Below are 11,919 nucleotides of genomic sequence, written 5' to 3'. Positions count from 1 at the left end.
AAGGGGTCGTGATGGCACCTAGTCTTTACGACTAGGTAAGCCTACTATTGCGAAAAATATACAGAAAACACAACATTTTAAAGATAAACAGCATATTATAAATAGCCAAGAGTAGTACCACTCGGCATATACAAAATAATTTTTCAAGACCCGGAATATCACTAAGTCACAAGCTGCTATAATCTATGTAGCTCTATACAAAAGTCTGAGGATAACAAAGAAAGTATCTAGGTGAGGGAATAGAAGGGGACTCCGAAAATTTACGGACGCAAGCAGAAGTACCTTGAAGTCTCCTAGAATCAGCAGCACGCACTAACCCCAAGGCCGATAGATCATACCTGGATCTGCACAAGAAAACATGTGCAGGGAAGGGCATGAGTACACCACAATGGTACCCAGTAAATGCCAAGCCTAATCTTGGTCTGACGAGGTCAGGTCAAGGCCCTACCAGAATAAATATAATAAATTGAACAGTAAAAGATATAAGTAGAATTTACGGTAATACAGTTAAAGAAAATTTTCGAAAATTTAACGGTTAAGGGAGCCCTCGGCTCAAAACCAGATAAACACAGTGAAAAATCTCTTGGGATACCGTCCCGTAGTTTTAAATGAATATGCAATACAGGGGGATCCCCCGGAATACGTCCGTAGTCCCAAAGTAAATATGCAGTGTTGGGGGATCTCCCGGAATACGTCCGTAGTCCCAAAGTAAATATGCAGTACAAGGAGATCTCCCAGAATACGTCCGTAGTCCCAAAGTAAATATGCAGTACAGGAGAATCTCCCGGAATACGTCCGTAGTCCCGAAGTAAATATGCAGTACAGGGGGATCTCCCGGAATACGTCCGTAGTCCCAATTTAAATATGCAACGCAAGATGAAATGACAGGCATGACATCGAGTTATACAGTTTATATTGGACACAAATAAGGCAAATAAGGACTTAACTGAACATAACGCACAGAATGTCAATTAGGCAGTTAAAACACGTAAGCATGCTTTTCTAGTCTAAACTACACAATTAAACATATTAGTATAATTAATAAGAGAAACAATTTATGATTTTAAAAAGGTTAAACAGGATTTTTGCAATAATAGCCTGTGTACGTACTCATCACCTTACGTACACGGCGCCCCGCACACCAAATAATATCAAGATATCCTAAGGGGGAAGTCCCCAACATAAGGTTAGGCAAGCCACTTACCTCGAACCGCTCAAATCAACTCGATATCACGTTCTTGCCACGAGTATCCGACTCCAAATGGCCCGAATCTATTCAAAATAGTACAATACCATCAATACGCGCTAATGGAATGAATCCCACAAGAAAAACTATAAAAATTAGGCCAAAACCCGAAATTGGCTCAAACTCGGCCCCCCGGGTGCTCGTCTCGAAACCCAACAAAATTCACGAAACTAGAAAGCTCATTCACTCACGAGTCTAACCATATTAAATTTACTAAAATCCGACACCAAATGGTCCTCCAATTCACAATTCAAACTTTCAAATCCCTTGCCTCCAACTTTCAATTTTCACCTTAAATACACATTAACTAGGTAAAAAAATACATGGCAAGGCAAGATTATTGACCAAAAATAAGCACAAGGGACTTACCTCAAGAAATGCCTCGAAAATGCTCTCAAAAATTGCCCTAACCTGAGTTGCAAAGCCAAAAATGATAAATATCGCGAAGCCCTTCGGTTTTAATCACTACCCAGGTATTTCCGTACCTGCGGAACCTAGGATCGCACCTGCGGGTGCGCTTGTGCGGAAAACGTGCGCATCTGCGCAACTCACTTAACCCCTCTGCCTTCGCACCTGCGACGAAAGGGCCGCACCTGCGCACTCGCGCCTGCGGACGTCCCTTCCGCTTATGCGCATTTGCGAACAGCCTTGCGCATTTGCGGGCATCGCAGATGTGGAACTTCCTCGCACCTACGACCCCAGGCCAACTCTCGACTTATCGCATCTGTGCTTCTCTCTTTGCATGTGCGGCTCGCGCATCTGCGGTCTATTTTCCGCAGGTGCGAAACACCAGAACCAGCAAAGGCACCAGATTTTCCAAAGTCCAAATTTCTTCCCGTTAAGCATCCGAAACACACCCGAGGCCCCCGGGACCTCGACCAAACATACCAAACAATCCTAAAATACCATACAAACTTAGTCGATCTCTCAAATCCTATCAAACAACGCAAAAATCACGAATCACCCTCCAATTTAATTTTAAAGAACTTGAAACTTCAAGATTCTACAATCGATGTCGCAACCTATCAAATCACGTCCGATTGACCTCAAATTTTGCGCACAAGTCATAATCAACATTACGGACCTACTCCAACTTCCGAAATCAGAAAACGACCCTGATATCAAAAATTTCACTACCGGCCCAAAACTCTAAAAATTTGACTTTTGCCATTTCCAGCCTAAATGAGCTACGAACCTCCAAAACACAATCCGGACACGCTCCTAAACCCGAAATTACCTAACGGAGCTAACGAAACTGATGAAATTCTATTCAGGAGTCATCTTCACATAGTTCCGACTACGTTCCAAATCCTAAGGCTTAAACTCTCATTTAGGGACTAAGTGTCCCAAAATACTCCGAAACTTAAAACCAATCATCCCGGCAAGTCACAATAGAAGAAAATGATTTGGGTAAAGCAGTTAATAGGGGATCGAGGCTATTACTCTCAAAATGACCGGTCGGGTCGTCACATCCTTCCACTCTTAAAACAATCGTTCGTCCTCGAATGAGTATAAAGACATACCTGAAAATGTAAAAAGATGAGGGTACTGGCTGCGCATATCCTGGTCGGTCTCCCAAGTCGCCTCTTCGACCGGCTAACCCCTCCACTAGACCTTTGCTGAAGCAATATTCTTTGACCTAAGCTGTCTGACCTGCCTGTCCAAAATGGCTACTGGCTCCTCAACATAAGATAGATCTTTGTCCAACTAGACTCAGCTGAAATCCAATACATGAGTCGGATCACCGTGATACTTCCGGAGCATGGACACGTGGAATACCGGGTGAACTCCTGCTAGGCTGGGAGGCAAGGCAAGCTCATAAGCAACCTCCCTAACTCGCCGCAATATCTCAAAAGGACCAATAAACCTCGAGCTCAGCTTTCCCTTCTTCCCGAATCTCATGACACCCTTCATAGGCGATACCCGAAGCAAGACCCGCTCACCAACCATAAATGCCAAATCACAAACCTTACGGTCTGCATAACTCTTCTGCCTAGACTGGGTTGTGCGAAGTCTCTCCTGAATCACCTTCACCTTATCCAGGGCATCCTGGACCAAATCTGTACCCAATAATCGGGCCTCGCCCAACTCAAACCATCCCACTGGGGACTGGCACTGCTTACCATACAAAGCCTTATATAGTGCCATCTGAATGCTGGACTGGTAACTGTTGTTGTAAGCGAACTCTGCAAGTGGCAAGTATCGGTCCCATGAACCTTCGAACTCCATCACACAGGCACAGAGCATATCCTCAAGAATCTGAATCGTGCACTCGGACTGCCCGTCCGTCTGAGGGTGAAAGGCGGTGCTCAACTCTACTCTTGTACCCAACTCCTGTTGTACTACTCTCCAAAACCGGGATGTGAATTGTGTACCTCTGTCTGAAATGATGGATACTGGAATACCATGAAGGCAGACAATCTCTCTGATATAAATCTCAGCCAATCTCTCTGAAGAGTATGAAGTCAATACTGGAATGAAATGGGCTGACTTGGTCAGCCGGTCCACGATCACCCAAATAGCATTGAACTTTCTCAAAGTCCGTGGAAGTCTAACTATAAAGTCAATGGTGATCCGCTCCCACTTCCACTCTGGGATCTCTAACCTCTAAAGTAATCCACCCGGCCTCTGGTGCTCATATTTGACTTGCTGACAGTTGAGACACTTGGCCACAAACCCAACTATATCCTTCTTCATCCTCCTTCACCAATAGTGCTGCCTCAAGTCCTGGTACATCTTCGCGGCACCGGGATGAATGGAGTACCGCGAGCTGTGGGCCTCCTCAAGAATCAACTCCCGAAGCCCATCTATATTGGGCACATAGATCCAGCCCTGCATCCTCATCACACCGTCATCACCAATAGTCACATCTCTGGCATCACCTCGCCGAACCCTGTCCTGAAGAACTAGAAGATGGGGATCATCATACGGGTGCTCCCTGAAACGGTCATAAAGAGAAGACCGAGCAACCACACAAGCTAATACCCGACTAGGCTCTGAAATATCCAATCTCACAAACTGACTGGCTAAGGCCTGAACATCCAAGGCTAAGGGCCTCTCAGCTGCCGGAAGATATGCCAAGCTTCCCAAACTCTCTGCCTGGCGACTCAAGGCGTCGGCCACTACATTGGCCTTCCCCGGGTGGTATAATATAGTGATATCATAGTCTTTAAGTAGCTCCAACCACCTCCGCTGACGCAAATTAAGGTCCTTCTGCCTGGATAAGTACTGCAAACTCCAGTGGTCAGTGTAAATCTCACAGGGAACACCGTGCAAATAATGATGCCAGATCTTCAGGGCGTGAACAATAGTTGCTAACTTGAGATCATAAACTGGATAATTCTTCTCATGCACCTTCAACTGTCTAGATGTGTAGGCAATCACCCTACCGTCCTGCATTAATACCGCTCCAAGGCCAATCCTCGAGGCATCACAATAGACAGTGTAGGACCCTGAACCTGTAGGCAATACTAATACTGGGGCTGTAGTCAAAGCTGTCTTGAGCTTCTGAAAGCTCTGCTCACACTCCTCGGTCCACCTGAACGAAGCACCCTTCTGGGTCAGCCTGGTCATAGGTGCTGCAATGGATGAAAATCCCTCTACAAAGCGACGGTAATACCCCGCCAAACCAAGGAAACTGCGGATATCTGTAGCTAATGACGGTCTAGGCCAACTCTGCAATGCCTCCACCTTCTTTGGATCTACCTTGATCCCATCACAAGACACTATGTGACCCAAGAATGTCACTGAATCAAGCCAGAATTCACACTTAGAATATTTTGCATACAATTTCTTCTCCCTCAAAGTTTGAAGCACGGTCCTCAGGTGCTGCTCATGATCTTCCCGAGACCGGGAATATACCAGGATATCGTCAATAAACACAATGACGAAGGAATCAAGATAAGGCTGGAATACATTGTGCATCAAATGCATAAAGGCTGTCGGGGCATTGGTCAGCCCAAATGACATGACAAGAAACTCATAGTGACCATATCTGGTCCTGAAAGCAGTCTTCAGGATGTCCGGCTCCTGAATCTTCAACTGATGATAGCCAGAACGCAATTCAATCTTAGAAAACACCCTGCCACCCTGTAACTGGTTAAATAAGTCATCAATACGAGGAAATGGGTACCTATTATTCACTGTAACCTTGTTCAATTGTCGATAATCAATACACATACGCATAGAACCATCCTTCTTCTTTACAAAAAAGACCGGAGCATCCCATGGTGACACACTGGGCCGAATAAAGCCCTTATCAAGCAATTCCTGCAACTGCTCCTTCAACTCCTTTAATTCAGGAGGAGCCATACGATATGGAGGAATAGAGATGGGATGAGTGCCGGGCAATAAATCAATGCCAAAATCAATATCTCTGTCGGGCGGCATGCCCGGAAGATCAGCTGGAAACACATCTGGAAAGTCCCTTACTACTGGAACTAACTCCACTGCAGGGGTATCACTATTGACATCTCTCACATAGGTCAAATACGCATCACACCCCTTCTCAACCATTCGCTGAGCCTTAAGAAATGAAATGATCCTGCGGGGAGTATACTCAAAGGTACCTCTCTACACTAATCTCGGCAAACCTGGCATTGCCAGCGTCACTGTCTTAGCGTGACAATCAAGAATAGCATAATGGGGCGACAACCAGTCCATGCCCAAGATAACATCAAAATCTACCATACTGAGTAATAACAAATCGGCTCCGGTCTCAAAACCACTAAGAGCAATCAAACACAACCGATATACACGGTCCACAATGAGAGAATCTCCCACATGAGTAGATACATAAACAGGGAAACTCAAAGAATCCCGAGATATCCCCAAATGTGGAGCAAAATAAGAAGACACATATGAATACGTAGAGCCTGGGTCAAATAATACTGATGCATCCCTATGACAGACATGGACGATACCTGTGATGACTGAATCTGAAGCTACGGCCTCTGAACGTGCTGGAAGGGCATAGTACCTGGCCTGGCCTCCCCCTCTAGGGCGACCTCCACCTCCCCGACCTCCACCTCGAGCTGGCTGAGGAGGTGGGGTGGTAGCTGGTGCTGGAAGAATGGCCGAAGGACCCGGTGGAGCACGTGGAGGTTGATAAGTCTGTGGAGATGCACCCCCCCTGGCCCTAGGGAAATCTCTAACCAGGTAACGAGTGTCACCGCACTTAAAACAACCTCTCGAAGGACGCGGCGGCTAAGGTTAACTCGGACCTGGCATGCTGGACTGGCCGGTAATAGCACCTCGAGTAGGAGGCATACTGGATACTGGCAGTGCATAATAGGGCTCCTGAGGTCTAGGAGGAGTTGGGACACCGCTGGCTGCTGGAAGAGCTGAATGAACAGGGCGACTCACAAAACCCCTACCATAGCGTGTTGCTAGTGCACGAGCTCTTGAATAATGTCCAGTCTCTCGAGACCTCTTGGCCTCTCTCTCCTCTCGGTCACGGGCGAACATGCCCTCCACTCTCCTGGCAATGCTCACTGCCTACTGATAAATGATGTCCATCTCTAACTCCCTGGCCATACTGGTCCAAATATTAGGGTGGAGTCCCTCAATGAAACGACAAACCCTCTCTCTAACTGTAGCAACCAGAGCCGGTGCATGGCGAGCTAACCCACTGAAATGGACTGCATACTCTGACACAGTCATAGAACCCTGACGCAACTGCTCGAACTCTGCGCGCCAAGCTTCCCTGAGGCACTGAGGAACATACTCACGCAAGAACATCTCTGAAAACTGAGTCCAAGTGAGTGAGACTGCATCGTCCGGACTACTCAGCTCATAGGCATGCCACCACTGATATGTTGCTCCCCTCAGTGGGAAAGCGGTAAAAGTAACCCCACTCGTCTTCACAATGCCCATAGTGCGTAGAAAACGATGACACTCCTCAAGAAAACCCAGAGCATCATCTGAAGCTAGTCCGCTGAAAGTAGGTGGGTGATACTTCTTGTACCTCTCAAGTCTGAGTTGCTCTGCCTCAGAAGCAGCTACCCTGATCTCATTCTGAACCGGAGCCACTGGGGGCATAGGAATATACTCTGGGGCCTGATCAGCCTGGACCCTCTGCTCAAGGGTGCGGGGTGCGGGAGTCTGTGCCCCTCCCCCTGCCTGAGATGTAGCGGGAGCTATTAGAAATAGTCCAGCCTGAGCCAGAGTGCTGAACATGCTCAAGAACTAAGCTAAGCTCTGATACCAACTTGTCACGACCCCAAATTAACCCTCCGTAAGGTGTCGTGATGGGACCTAGTCTTTACGACTAGGTAAACCTACTATTGCGAAAAATATACATAAAATACAATATTTTAAGGATAAACAACATATTATAAATAGCCAAGAGTAGTACCACTCGGCATATATAAAATAATTTCTCAAGACCCGGAATATCACTAAGTCACAAGCTGCTATAATCTTTGTAGCTCTATACAAAAGTCTGAGGATAACAAAGAAAGTATCTAGGCGAGGGAATAGAATGGGACTCCAAAGATCTACGGACGCAAGCAGAAGTACCTTGAAGTCTCCTAGAATCAACAGCACGCACTAACCCCAAGGCCAATAGATCGTACCTAGATCTGCATAAGAAAATATGTGCAGGGAAGGGCATGAGTACACCACACTGGTACCCAGTAAGTGCCAAGCCTAACCTCGGTCGAGTAGTGACGAGGTCAGGTCAAGGCCCTACTAGAATAAATATAATAAATTGAACAGTAAATGATATAAGTAGAATTTACGGTAATAGAGTTAAAGAAATTTTTTGAAAATTTAACGGTTAAGGGAGCCCTCGGCTCAAAACCAGATAAACACAGTGGGAAATCTCTCGGGATATCGTCCCGTAGTTTCAAATGAATATGCAGTACATGGGGATCTCCCGAAATACGTCCGTAGTCCCAAAGTAAATATGCAGTGCTGTGGGATCTCCCGCAATACGTCTGTAGTCCCAAAGTAAATATGCAGTACATGGGGATCTCCCGAAATACGTCTGTAGTCCCAAAGTAAATATGCAGTACAGGAGAATCTCCCGGAATACGTCTGTAGTCCCAAAGTAAATATGCAGTACAGGGGGATCTCCCAGAATACGTCCGTAGTCCCAATTTAAATATGCAACGCAAGATGAAATGACAGGTATGACATCGAGTTATACAGTTTATACTGGACACAGATAAGGCAAATAAGGACTTAACTGAACATGACGCACAGAATGTCAATTAGGCAGTTAAAACACGTAAGCATACTTTTCTAGTCTAAACTACACAATTAAACATATTAGTACAATTAATAAGAGAAATAATTTATGATTTTAAAAAGGTTAAACAGGATTTTTGCAATAATAGCCTGTGTACGTACTCGTCACCTCACGTACACGGCGCCCGCACACCAAATAATATCAAGATATCCTAAGGGGGAAGTCCCCAACACAAGGTTAGGCAAGCCACTTACCTCGAACCGCTCAAATCAACTCGATATCACGTTCTTGCCACGAGTATCCGATTCCAAATGGCCCGAATTTATTCAAAACAGTACAATACCATCAATACGCGCTAATGGAATGAATCCCACAAGAAAAACTATAAAAATTAGGCCAAAATTCGAAATTGGCTCAAACTCACCCCCCCCCCCCCTCCCGGGCCCGACAAAATTTACGAAACTAGAAATCCCATTCACTCACGAGTCTAACCATATCAAATTTACTAAAATCCGACACAAAATGGTCCTCCAATCCACAATTCAAACTTCCAAATCCCTAGCCTCCAACTTCCAATTTTCACCTTAAATACATATTAACTAGGTGAAAAAATACATGGCAAGGCAAGATTATTGATCAAAAATAAGCACAAGGGACTTACCTCAAGAAATGCCTCAAAAATGCTCTCAAAAATCGCCCTAACCCGAGTTTGCAAAGCCAAAAATGATAAAAATCGCGAAGCCCTTCGATTTTAATTACTACCCAGGTATTTCCGCACCTGCGGAATCTGGGCTCGCACCTGCGGGTGCGCTTGTGCGAAAAACGTGTGCATCTGCGCAACTCACTTACCCCCTCTGCCTTCGCACATGCGACGAAAGGGCCGCACCTGCGCACTCGCGCCTGCAGACGTCCTTTCCGCTTCTGCGCAACTTGCGCATTTGCGAACAGCCTTGCGCATTTGCGGGCATCGCAGATGTGGAACTTCCTCGCACCTGCGACCCCAGGCCAACTCTCGACTTCTCGCATCTGTGCTTCCCTCTTCGCATGTGCGGCTCGCGCATCTGCGGTTTATTTTCCGCAGGTGCGAAATACCAGAACCAGCAAAGGCACCAGATTTTTCTAAGTCCAAATTTCTTCCCGTTAAGCATCCGAAACACACCCGAGGCCCCCGGGACCTCGAGCAAATATACCAACCAATCCTAAAATACCATACAAACTTAGTCGAGCACTCAAATCCCATCAAACAACGCAAAAATCACGAATCACCCTCCAATTCAATTTTAAAGAACTTGAAACTTTAAAATTCTACAACCGATGTCGAAACCTATCAAATCACGTCCGATTGACCTCAAATTTTGTGCACAAGTCATAATCAACATTACGGACCTACTCCAACTTTCGGAATCAAAAAATGACTCAGATATCAAAAATTCCACTACCGGCCCAAAACTCCAAAAATTAGACTTTCGCCATTTCCAGCCTAAATGAGCTACGAACCTCCAAAACACAATGCGGACATGCTCCTAAACCCAAAATTACCTAACGGAGCTAACGAAACCGACGAAATTTCATTTCGGAGTCGTCTTCACACAATTTCGACTACGGTCCAAATCCTAAGGCTTAAGCTCTCATTTAGGGACTAAGTGTCCCAAAACACTCTGAAACTCAAAACCAATCATCCCGGCAAGTCACAATTGAAGAAAAAGATTTGGGAAAAGCAGTTAATAGGGGATCGAGGCTATTACTCTCAAAACGACCGGCCGGATCGTCACATTTTTGGAACGAACTTCTCTCTATTCATTTGGTCCAATTCGCACCTTCAGAAAAAATCGGAAGCAATTCAGATCAGCACATATGCGTGAAATTTATCTTGATAGTTTCATCAGTTTAAAAATGGCCCACATGTTTCTTACAAGTCAATTTCGTGAAATATTACTACTTGCATGTGTTTAAAATATAACGGAGACCAAAAGTGATAAACGTAAGGCTAAACTGCGCAAAAATAAATTTAAAGAATTTTTTTAAACTATTCTAATTATAAGAGACTATTTTTTGTCATTTTCTCAAAAGAGCGCTCAAAGGAATAATGCCATTGGTGATCGTATCATTGAAAATAAGGCATTCAATTCGAGCTACCAACCCACTATATTTGGAAGTTCAATTTGTCAAGAAAGAAGGGGAATTAAATAGATAAAAGTAATATAAGTCATGAACAAATTTTCAGGTCTGGGTAATTCTTCATTTTATGTTTACTTTTTCTGCCATTTGTGGATTTAACTAGCCAGGAAAGTGGGAGTAGGAGGGGAAAGAAAGAAAACGCAAGTTACCTTTATTTTCATTTTACTTCTTTTCGTCCTGACAGATTTGTGAATGATTCAAACATGTTTATACTATTCCAAAATAAATAAAAGAATAAATACTTTCAAGAGATAAATTGAATTTGAGTGACCTTTGGACCGCTACTGTTAAAGTGTTAAGTCAAATCTGTCCTACTTCTGTGCAAATTAGGTGAAAGCAAAGATAAAGTAACTATTTATTTTCTTTTGCAGTTTTATCATCATTCATATTCGAAATTCATTGAACCAACTAATTCTAATTTATATCGCGTAAATCCATTAAAACGAGTTAAGTATACAATTGAAAGGTTTTCTATTCCTAGGCTCACAAGTCACAGCCACATTTTTCTTATCAAGGCTTAAGAAATTCCACCTATATAACCACATTCTTCGGTGATAACGGCAAAGATTTATTTTCGTGGAAAGGATAATTCATTCGGATAAATGTTAGAGTCGAACTACATTACCAAAATCAATATTATATATTTGAAAGAGGTGGATAACTACCCATACTCTATTATAATAAGGTACACTTTTTCAACCTCTAATTCTAAAGGTCTTGAGCCGACAGGAAAAAGCCGATTTTAGGAAAACTTGCCGTTTCCAGTCCATTTTTTCTCCTAATTTGACTCTAAGTTTGGCGAAAATCCTCAATCCATAAATTTAGAACCAGAAGAAAACCATTGCTACAGTCTCTGAGAAAGAAGCCCATAGTTTTTGCACAAGGAACATGCATATGGTGAAGCTCTAGTATGATAGTATTAGATTTTATTTAAATTTTTGTTTTCTGGATATTAGATTTTATTTATCTTCATTATTTTAGGCCTATACGATTAATTATGTAATGATAAATTGCTACTGATATGTCTACAAGCCCGTCTAGCTCAGTTGGTAGAGCGCAAGGCTCTTAACCTTGTGGTCGTGGGTTCGAGCCCCACGGTGGGCGGTTTTTAAAATTTTTCGACTAAAGCCACAATTTTCTCAACAGTAAGTTCAATTTGATGTGTTAATAGATCATGTAAGTTCAATTTGATGTGTTAATAGATCTAATGATACTATTTTTTTTCCTTTACAAACATGAATTCCATGGGAGTAGTTATGTAAGGATTCCAAGTAGTCCTCTTTTAACCAAATCAAAGAATAAA

At 43.9% G+C, this 11,919-nt stretch overlaps 1 non-coding gene across 1 annotated transcript; it reads left to right on the top strand.

The window, feature by feature from the left end:
• The first annotated feature begins 11,647 nt into the window (after window positions 1-11,647).
• Window positions 11,648-11,720, top strand: TRNAK-CUU (transfer RNA lysine (anticodon CUU)). Its single transcript has one exon. It is a non-coding gene; the product is annotated as a tRNA-Lys (tRNA).
• The last annotated feature ends 199 nt before the right edge of the window (window positions 11,721-11,919 follow it).

This window comes from Nicotiana tomentosiformis, chromosome 1, assembly GCF_000390325.3.
Source record: "Nicotiana tomentosiformis chromosome 1, ASM39032v3, whole genome shotgun sequence".
NCBI lineage: Eukaryota > Viridiplantae > Streptophyta > Magnoliopsida > Solanales > Solanaceae > Nicotiana > Nicotiana tomentosiformis.
This window is presented reverse-complemented; position numbering and strand designations above follow the sequence as displayed.